The 10971-nt window shown below is 37.2% G+C and overlaps 1 protein-coding gene across 3 annotated transcripts in view; it reads left to right on the top strand.

Moving 5' to 3' along the window:
• The window catches only part of plod2 (procollagen-lysine, 2-oxoglutarate 5-dioxygenase 2), a 62318-nt gene that overhangs the window by 15157 nt on the left and 36190 nt on the right, over nt 1–10971 (top strand). The window lies entirely within an intron of this gene.

The raw sequence follows: 10971 nt of genomic DNA, 5'->3' as shown, positions 1-10971 counted from the left end.
TATAGTGTTTTTATTTTTCAATCAGTTAATATACATCTTTGATATTAAAGTTGTTATAGAACGTAATAGCGTTATACAACATAAAAAATAACGTCACAGTTACTTTGCTGAGTAACTAATTACTTTTACAATGTGGTAACTGAGTTACTAACTCAATTACTTTTTGGGAGAAGTAATTTGTAACTGTAACTAATTACTTTTTTAAAGTAAGATGACCAACACTGGTTATGTGACTCAGTAAAGTGTTTATTTGTTTTCCAGAACTGTCTGCAGCCCTGTTAGGATTTGCCATATTCCAGCTGATGGTAGTCTGTGTTTTAAAACATATAATCTATTGATAATTTAGCTGCAGTGCAGTATGTTATTTTAGAAGCATAGCTGATGCAAAAGCCGTCACTTGGGTGGTACCCTTTTTAAATTGTACTGTACATCTCGGTTCCCAAATGTGTGCAAGCCCCAAACCATTGATAATGCCACTGATAACATTAACTTGCGCCTGGACACAATGACAATGAGTTTATGGCCATTTATCAGACACCTTTAAAAACCATTCATAGTGCGACAACTGTAGAGGCAACACCCCGGAGCAATCTAGGGTTTGGCGTTTCCTTCAAGGGTGAAAAGTATTTGGACAAGATTGTGATCTGAGTAAATTTTAGTACCTGGTCTATCCCACACGACCACTTTTGTGTTAGGGTGCACTCCCATTTGACACGGTTGCCTTAAACCATGACAGAGTCTAACTCCCCCACAGGCTTGCACTCATGCTGTACTTTTTCTGTCCTTGCCCAAGCACACTTTGTTGTTAGATTGCAAAGAAAATCACTTTCTTAACACTGAAGCCCATCACAATGTTACATTTGTAGCTTTTTATTTTGAGCCATTTGGGATGCGATGACGCACAGACCTCTCACATGCCTGCGCTCCCCCTCTGCAAGCTGGCCAGGACGCGATTAAACAAACCATGCATGGTATGAAGTGCTCACACTTTGCAAACAAACCAGGTTTTGGGGGTCAAACGGGTGCCATTCTGTTTGGATAGTGGACAGGCGTAGTGTCTCAATTCCTTAACTATTTAGCCATTGTTTTAAAGAATGATTTAATAACAAATGTTTAACTATTCATATAGAAAAACACAGTAAACTGACACTTTGAAAGTCAATTTTACCTGATAAAAAGCTTTAAAGCTAGACCCTGTATGAAAAATTTGCTCCATGACCAGTGGCGGCCGGTGACTTCTTTTTTCGAGGGCGCTGGATGCGAAGTTCGTCACAACATGTATGTGGCCCATCATGTGTGTGGTTCGTAATTTCAAAATATGTGTTCTGCGCGTCGAGTGATCCTATGTGCATCACGTGTCTTGTCAAAATAAGACTTGCTAAAGACGCGTCTAAAGGGTTTATGATAAAAGAAACGCTTGCGTTTGCCCAACCCATTCTCACCAAAAAGCGTACAAATGACACGCAGTGTGATTATCGTGCAATAGATGCAATAAATTCCGATTTTGTGTGCATATGATACGCCAGTCCTTCGCATTCACTTATATGGCGAATCGTTTCGTGACGTTTTATTTATTGTTTTCTCATTTGTTTTCTGTTTTTTTTACCATTTTCGCTTGGGTTTAGGGTTAGAACAACTTTTTATTATATAAAAATGACATCCTAACCCAAACCCCAACTCTAACTCCAACTCCAAGCGACCACGGCTTAAATATAGATAAAAACATAGAGAAACCTGTATATTTAATAACCTGCTTAAACAAATGTGAAATCTACCCTTAACCCAAGCGAAAATGGTTTAAAAAACAGAGGACAAATGAGAAAACAATAAATAAAACGTCACGAAACGATTCGCCATATGGGTGAATGGGAAGGACTGGCGTGTCGTGTGCACGCGGGGTCGGAGTTTGGCGTGTCTATTGCGCGATAATCACACTGCGTGTCATTTGTACGCATCTTGGTGAGAACAGGTAGGTTTGCCAGATACTTGCATAATCTTATGCAAAATCAGAGTTCATTGTTAAGTTAGTGTCTTGCGTGTATTTTGTGAACTTGAGCGTCTCTTTTATCATAAACTGTTTTGAAGCGTGTGCAGCAACACGTGATGCACATAGTTCACATAATGCAACAAATGCATATTTTGAAAACGCAAGCAACACACATGACACTCCAAACACATATTTTGATTTTGCACCCCTCGAATGAGCAGTCACGAGCTGCCACTGTCCATGACATTATAGGGTGGTTTCCCGGACAGGGCTTCTCCTAGTCCCGTCCTAAAATGCATGTTTGAGCTGCCATAATTTTAAAATATCTTGCATTAACGTATTTTAACATATCAGTGCCATTGTTGTGTCTCCAGTGTTGTTTTTTTAAGGTATGTTTGTAAAAACTACTTAAATTCAGGGCTCGAGACTAACTTTTTTCACTGGTTGCACTTGTGTGCCTAACTTTTTCCTTAGGTGCACCAGAACAAAAGTTAGGTGCACCCAAATTTTTGACCGCATCGCATTTTACGTCAAAGTTTTTCAAGCACAACCCTGGTAACCCGCATGAGGACAATGGCATCCTAAAGAGTTCTTTATTTACACTAATTAAAAGTTCAAAGTTAGTTTAAATGTAGGTAATTACCTAATATAACAATTTCCTGTCTGAGAAATTTCCCCTTAATATGTCCTATTGAGTATGCCATTTAGGGTTTTTGCCCTACACAAAAACTGCATTACAGCATGTGAATAAAGTGTGTTTTTCTTTTATTTATGTATGCAAATGTTTATAGACACTGATGATACGTTGGACTCGCAAATAGTTCTGGTTTTGATGATTTGTGCCACATCTGCATCACTCTGGGTCTCACTATGCCTTAACAAAGAGGTGGCCCATTTTAAAGATTTACTCACCTAATCGGCCCAACAGAGACCAGTCAAAAAAGTGTGAAAAGTCCATGTTATTCTAGACTGAGAGCTTTCTTTAACATACTCTGTCTCCGGGGCCACAGCCACTGCTTATAAGACAAGCTTAAAGTGCCAAAGAGAAAACAGTGTGGCTTTTCTAGTTTCCTGGTTATAGAGTTCAGAAATAGCAATCTTTTGGTGTTTCCTAGAAATGTAGACCCTGTCTCTGCTGCTGTAACTTGAAAGTTCATTGAGTGTATCATAAGAAATGTGAAGGTTTACACAGATGGCCCTGTCTCACACAGCATTCATATGAATCACATAACTGATCTGTTAAAGACTGTCGACTCGGGTTGATCCACATCAATGTTTTTGCAATATTTTACTTTAGCTCCAGCTAAAACAGTGTTTTTAGGTGGAAAATTGAATTCCTTTGAGCATTGGAAAGTGACCTCTCTGGACTGTACATCAAAGCACATTATGTACGGTCTGTGCACTCCATTAGCACACATTACTGCCCTACAGTCTGAATACTCCCATTATAATAAGTAATATAATATGACTTCTCTGTTTTTCTCATTCTTACGTCTTCAAATGTATTGAAAGCTAAACAAATCAGGTGAATTTTTTTAAATCACAGATGATTAAAGTGTGTGATTAAAGTAATATGTGCTGGCTTGGAGTAGAAGGTCCTGTATAGTCACTGATTATTACTCAGTTCCTGTGAAGTTGACTTTCTCCATATGCAATATATGTCAAGATTAAAGACATGCTAAGCAAAGAATGATCGATCTTTACAGGCCAAGAGATCTGACTTACGATTTTTCCCATAGACTTAAGCTGCGGTCACACTAGACTTTCAGCAAGCAAATTTCTATGCAAAACCTTTGGGTAGCAACTGGATAGGATATCACATGCTAAAACTTTTTTTTATTCACACATGATTGATTCTGACGTGCTTGCACCATTATGGTTGCTTTTTATTATTGTACAAAATAGGATTGTGTGATACTCTTTTCAGTTTATCCTCCACCTGAGAAGGTCGCGCTTTGGATGGATTCACAGGTCGAAGTTCACCAAACTTGAACTTTGGAATGCAGCAAAGTGCAAAACCTATCGCACAAACTTGCATTTCCGGTCTGACGCATTTGCATGCTTATAAATTAAAGTCAATGGAATGAAAAGTGCAGTGTGACCTTTTCTTGAGACATACAGTATCTAGGGACTTGAGTAGGCCTGCTTTGGGATGGGTCCCAACAACCCCTAAGAACGCTCTTCTTTATCGCTAACAAAATGAGTTTTGCATGGGCAAATATCAGATGGTAACATTACTTAAATGAGGCTTGGAAGTCATTAGCCTACTGTGAAATTTCTTGGCAGATCTTGTATTTAAGTGGTGTGGAATGTGTAGGTCACCTGGTTATCTTCACATCTTCACAGTCGGTGCTGTTCGCCAGTAGTCGTTCCTCTTCACAACCCAGTGTCTGTTTATTTGTAGCCATGGCAACCGAGTCTCTCCAAATGTGTTGAGCTTCACTTGTGAGCCAACCCTCTATCTCTTCAGGGTGGCTACTATAAACTTAACTGGCTACTGTGATCATTTGATTTTTGCTGTTGTCTTAAGGGACCAAGTGGAGGTTAGGTCACTGCTGGGTCAAAGCAATTGGTGTTTATATGCTTGCCTTAGGGAAAAACAACAGAGAGAACGTAACCCCCATGATTATTACCCCCCTCATCCATTATGTAAATGTTTTAAGATGCCTACTGCGCTGAGAGGCATGCCGGAAAATAGGTTTTAAATTGTGCATAGAGTAAAACAATTTTAAAATTTTCTGGTGGGACTCTTCAGTATTTTTCATATTTCAGTATACTGAAGCCATAGAGTGGTATAGAATAAAGGCAGATAGATATTGTAAAATAATTATACACACGTCACGTGTAAACAATTGTAAAACTTTAGACAAGAGCTTGATAAGGTAAAAGCGTGTCAGATTTAGAAAAAGAAGTTTATTAAATGTGGTTCATAAAACTTTAATCAAAATAAAGAGTCAAACAAAGCAAATGGATGTAAGATGAATGCTTGGCGCTTAAATGAAAGTAAAATGTAGATTGGTAGGACTTGGTGTGTTTATGGTGTGTATATGGTGTGATCATAATATTTAATATATTACATTGTATGTTGGTTTCTAACAAAATGGAGCTTACTTCATCTTATTTAAGTTGGACAGCAAACGTTCCCATCTTGGCTTTACTACTTTTATTGAATACTGACGTGTTTATATATATTTATTTTAAGTTTTCAGTTATAAACACAAAACAGACAAACAACAACATACAGCAGTCTTGGACCTTATAAACAGTAGTAAAGCAAATAAGGAATGAATACATTAATATGAAAGGGGGGAAAAAAGAAAAAAGTCCCTTTAATACAGTGTATGGAGATATTTCAAGATTAACACAATAAATGTGTATAATTAGGGTTTTGTCTGGCTCGTAGAGCTCTGTTAGTATTCAAATGGTCAAGAAATAAACTCCAGGTAATTGAAAACTTCTCAATGGAGTTAGTTCTCAAAAATCAGAGTCTTTCCATTTGTATATCAGAGATCATGTCCGCTATTTCCAGTTCTTTAACACAAGTCTCTTGGGCACAACCATGCCCACGTTTACGGTACATTCACACGGGGCGAAAGCGTTAATGCTTCTCATTTACTTTTAATGGGTGATGTCATTCGTTGCCGAACTGAATTGTGGATCTTCTTCTGCAGCTCGCGGCAGAAGTTAAAAAAATTTCTGAACTTTTCAAGTGCCAACGCATGTGTCACCCAATTTGATCGCCTTATGCAAATAACCTAGTGCGAGCCAGCCAATTACATTTATGCAAGACCGGAGCATGTGTTGCGGCCACTGTGATTGGCTGTGAGTGGCATTTCACTTGGATATAAAACGTCATTTTAGAGCGAGAGAGAGATTGTGTGAACGATACCTCTGTGGGTCTCTAAACAGCGCTGTCATTGCCTTGGAAAATCGTCTGTCATGTTGTTTTTGTTAGTCCGTTATTACAGATAACTATGCGAAGTGATATGGAACTATAATGTGGTCAAGAGCTGCCTGGAACTACGTTCGCTGTGCATTTCCCAGAAAATAATTGCACACCTCAGAACGTTCATCAGCCAATCAGATTCAAGCATTCAGCTGACCTGTAGTTTAACTGTAGTAAAACACAAAACAACTGCAGTAACCACAAAACCATGAATATTTTTTCATAAGAATTGACTTTCAAACATTGATATGCGTGTGATTTACTACATACAGTTTTACTTCAGTTACAGTTTCTACTTGCTATTTATTTAATGTCATTGCTGTCTAAAACAACAAAGAGCTTTTTTTCTTTTCTTGTACAGTTAATCTGTTTTGCTTTAGCATTACTCGTGTTTAAAAATGAATAAAAAAGAAAAGGATGTCTGGCAAATATCACATTTTATCAGAGGTAGCATTCCGGTTTCATTGTGATTGATTTACTGATACCTTAAACCCAGACATTAAAGAAAGGGTCTCTTTCAGATGAGATTCAGTGAAACCTAGACATTTTATTGGATATACATTACTGTACAATATATCCAGATCCACAGACACATCCATGAGAAAAACACATTTTAAGTGGATCAAAATTAAAAATATATATTTAACAATACAGTGTCTGTCAGGACCCGTCAGAATCATGTGTTAAATTATATCTAGTCTTTATGTTCGGGGTCCTGGCAGTACCATGTTCTATGTGGGAAATTTTACCCGCTCCCTTACTTGTCATTAATTTCAGCTGTGTCCGTCATTAGTTCTCCCTATTTATTGTCCTTGTGTTTGCTGTTCTGTGCTCGTGCGTCTTGTTACATTCCTTGTCGTGTTACTGTGTCTTGCTTCTGTGAGTATTAAGAATATTTAGTCTAGTCTGTTAAATGTAGTGAAGAGTTTATTGTTGGTTTTTGTTCAGTTTAATGTTAGGTTAGTCTTGCGTTCATCCTGTCTTGTTTTGCCCCATCGTGGGTTTTTTTCCCCCTGTTTTTTGTAATAAATTATTAATTTCGTGTCACGTATGCATTTGGGTTCATTTCTTGTATAAAACCTCACAGTGTCGTCTATATTGTAATGATTTTCAGGATATCCTGGTATTTCTTGAGAAGTCCTTATCTATACAAAACTGACTAATGTGTTCTTCAGAATTGCATGTCTAATATTTGACTCATGTGTTTCATTACATTGACCGAACCAATGAATGTTTTCCATGTGGAAAGTTTTTATATTATTAGTGGGGGGATTCTCTGGAATGCTGCAGAATGAATGAATGTTTTGGCAGTGCATGTTATCCCACAGCAGCTTTACAAAGAACAGTGCTTTATAAACTATACAAATATAGTTTAAATCTGAACATAATCACTTATTATGGTACGAATTGTGCACAGGCAAATGCCTGAAAGCATAAGAATATCAGAAGCTAGACAAATATCATAATGAGTGCTTTGGCAGTATCCTGTGCAATGCATAATGAGTAATAGTGTTGCATATGGTGGTGGTAACCGCGGTGCTGACGGTTAGTTAGCAGAGAAAGGTTTTAGTTTGTCAAACACCGGCTACATTTCCGCTGGACGTGCTGCGGGGGAAGAACGACCTTCCAGTGGAGCAGTGTGTGAAAATAAATTCTGGGCTAAGGTGTGAAGGACTGGGTAACTTCAGTCATCCGTCATCTCGGGTGTTTGAGAAACAGCCCCAGAGAAATCTTAAAAAAACACGAGAGAAGTAACTGGATGTGTATTCGCCATACGTAATACTGTAGTATTAGTTGTAGCACTGTAACTACACAGATGACACACAGTGAGAATAAAACCTAATTTGTTGTCTATTCCTGGTGCAATCATTATGTAATTAAATTGTCCAATACCAATGCATTTGACAACCATTGAGCTATTTACCAATCCAGTATTCCTTTAACAAACAAAACAAAGTTTCCCATCTGCCGTTGGTTGAGCTGTGATGCTATGTCAGGCTGCTCGCACAACAGTGGTGTTAAAAGTATTCATATTCATTACTCAAGTAGAAGTATAGATACTAGGGTTTTAAAAGACTTTTGTAGAAGTTGAAGTATCAACTCAAGCTTTTTACTCAAGTAAAAGTGAAAAAGTACTGGTTTCAAAACTACTTAAAGTATAAAAGTAAAAGTAATGAAAGGAAAAAAAATGTCATTAGAGAAAAAGCCTAGGCCGCACCACAGGGGCCTTTTGGGCACTACCCTATCTCCTCTAAAAAATGTTTCTAAAGGCCATAATAACTATAGTGTTATTAAAATGTTAATGTTAAAAAATTTGGGATGCACTAGGGCCAGGGGTAGGCAACGTCAGTCCTGGAGTGTCGATGTCCTGCAGATTAGCTCCAACCCTTATAAAACCTTGGTTACCTGTAGTTTCAGGTGACTTTAACCTTTATTAGTTTGTTCAGGTCTGCTTGATTAGACCTGGAGCTAAACACTCCAGGACATCGGCACTCCATGTTGCCTACCCCTGCACTAGGCTGCTTCAACCACATACGGTATATGCCCATTAAAAATGAACGCATTTCAATACAATGCAAACAAATACATTAAAGCAGTGGTTCTCAAACTGGATGTCGCCAGATGGTGCCAGGGGCCCCAGTTTTATAATATTTTATGAAATACATTACTTTATTATAAATTCTGTGTAATTAAACCTCAGAAAAATAAGGCTACTAAACAAAAGCAATAAATTGTATAATTTAAAATGTTTTGTTTAATTCAAATTTTAAGTTTTAGACTATTTATGTCAATCCACTGTACACAAGGGAGGCCGCAAAAAATGTTTGATAACAACTGCATTAAAGATCCATATATGTGTACTACTGAGCATTAACATGTGTTCCATAGAGAGGAAGATATAATGACTAGTTGCCTATAAATATTGTAATGGTGCAAAAAGTCAATCTTCAGAGCAGTGCTGGTGGCCAAACTTTTACAGTGGTGCCCTCTTAAGTTAAAAAACAACAAAATCACACAACTATAGTGTGTGTGAGAATAGAAATATGCTATTGTTATCATTTATAATTGTATTTTGACAGCAACACAAACTATAAATATGCAATTATATATTATAGCCTATATTTCTGCATCTGTACTTGTGTAGCTAATGGACTTTTGTATACTTAACTTTAGTCAGTATAAATCAAAGCAATTTTGGAGAATTACTAAATGTCTTTATTGTAAGTAAATTAAAAGTCAGGTTTAAGGAAACAGCTGATGTCTATTAACAAAAGCAAAAGTTTGTATGTATGGTTATGTGTTTGATTGATTTAACACTCAAGCATTCAGCTAAGTAGGTTTTGTTAATGCAAATAAAATTTACGGCAGTTATTAGCATATACAAAACAACAATGTCTTTAGCATAGATATCTTTGCCATGCTTCAAAACGCAACGCAGCACAATGTCATATAAGTTGAACAACTGAAGTTACATGATATAAATTGGTATTGTTACACTAAATCACACAGGTGAGTTGGTGTCAGCAGCCAGTTATACATTTACACAGGCTTGTGAATGTGAACTGACCTGAAAGTGATGCGTGAGTTTTATTTCGTACTTTTCCATTTGAAGACAGAATGCCGCGTTCTGTTACTGTACAAACAGATGGTGGATGATATCAAAGCATCGCGAGGGGAGAAATTCTGCATGCTTTCTAATCGCTCTCGCGGTTCTTTTATGTTTCTCTGTGCAGCGCTATCGAACAAACTTTTGATCATCTGCAGTCAGCTGGGGGCGGGGATTGCGTACAAACCAATAGGGAGTCGGAATGGTGTATGTTTATACTTCTCATCCAATCACAATCGCATTCATCTGGATGATGCAATTTATCAAGATAGGGTTTTTTTTAACGATGACAAGCCGGAATGTAAAAAAAGAAAACAAGTTGAAATTAATAGAAGTAACGAGGCGATTTTTAAAATGTAAGGAGTAGAAAGTACAGATAATTGCGTGAAAATGTAAGGAGTAGAAGTAAAAAGTCGTCTGAAAAATAATTACTCAAGTAAAGTATAGATACCCAAAATATCTACTTAAGTAAGGTAACGAAGTATTTGTACTTCGTTACTTGACACCTCTGTCGCACAAACAGAGCAATGTTTTTAAAGGTCCACAAAGCACAGTGTGAAAATATTTTCCTCATAGTTGTCTGCACATAAAACTGTGATATAAAATGTATTTTGACATTGAAATATGTATACACGGCACATTTAAATGTATTCTAGGTGTGTCTTAAAAGTTGAACGCCAGGTCAATGTTTTCAGCCTCCTTTATTTCAGAAAGGAACACATGATTCATTTCCAGCTATGAGTTATAGCAGGAGCAACTGGATTTCTCAGCACATGTAATAGCTCAGCTCTGCACTTCCAGCTTAGACCGCCTGACGACATTGAAAAATAACAAAACCAAACGTATGCTTGATAAAGGTTTATTCAAAAATTGAAACACCAAAGATTTTCAAGCTCCAAGCTTAGGTCTTATGAAAAATAAATATTATTTGAAATTTTCAAGGTTCAACTTCAGACATACATGAGGTTGGACAGCAACACTCTTGGGATAAATATAAATCACAGATTCCCTTAAGGTTTCTTCTGGAAATAAAAATGTTATTTAGTGATTTTTCCCTTCTCACTCTCACCATCAGCTGGTTCACTGTGAGTTTATAAAGCACTGTTCTTGTAAAACTGCTTTGGAATAGCATACATTGCCAAAACATTAATGCATTCTGCAGAATTCCAGAGAAGTCCCCCCATATCAGTCTAAAAACTTTCCACAGGGAAAACATGCATTGGTTCAGAGTATTAGACATGAAATTCTGAAAAACACATTAGTCAGTTTTACATTCTCTAGATAAGGACTTCTCAAGAAAAAACAATGTCCTGAAGATCATCACAATGTTGACGTCATTGTATTGTTATTTTTTTATTCTGATCCAATTTAAAGGCCGATATTCCGGACAGGGTTTATCCTAGCCCCGACTAAAATGCATGTTTAAGCTGC

This window comes from Misgurnus anguillicaudatus, chromosome 25, assembly GCF_027580225.2.
Source record: "Misgurnus anguillicaudatus chromosome 25, ASM2758022v2, whole genome shotgun sequence".
In the NCBI taxonomy this organism is placed as follows: Eukaryota; Metazoa; Chordata; class Actinopteri; order Cypriniformes; family Cobitidae; genus Misgurnus; species Misgurnus anguillicaudatus.
Note: the sequence above shows the minus strand (reverse complement) of the source record. Positions and strands in the feature narration are given on the sequence as shown.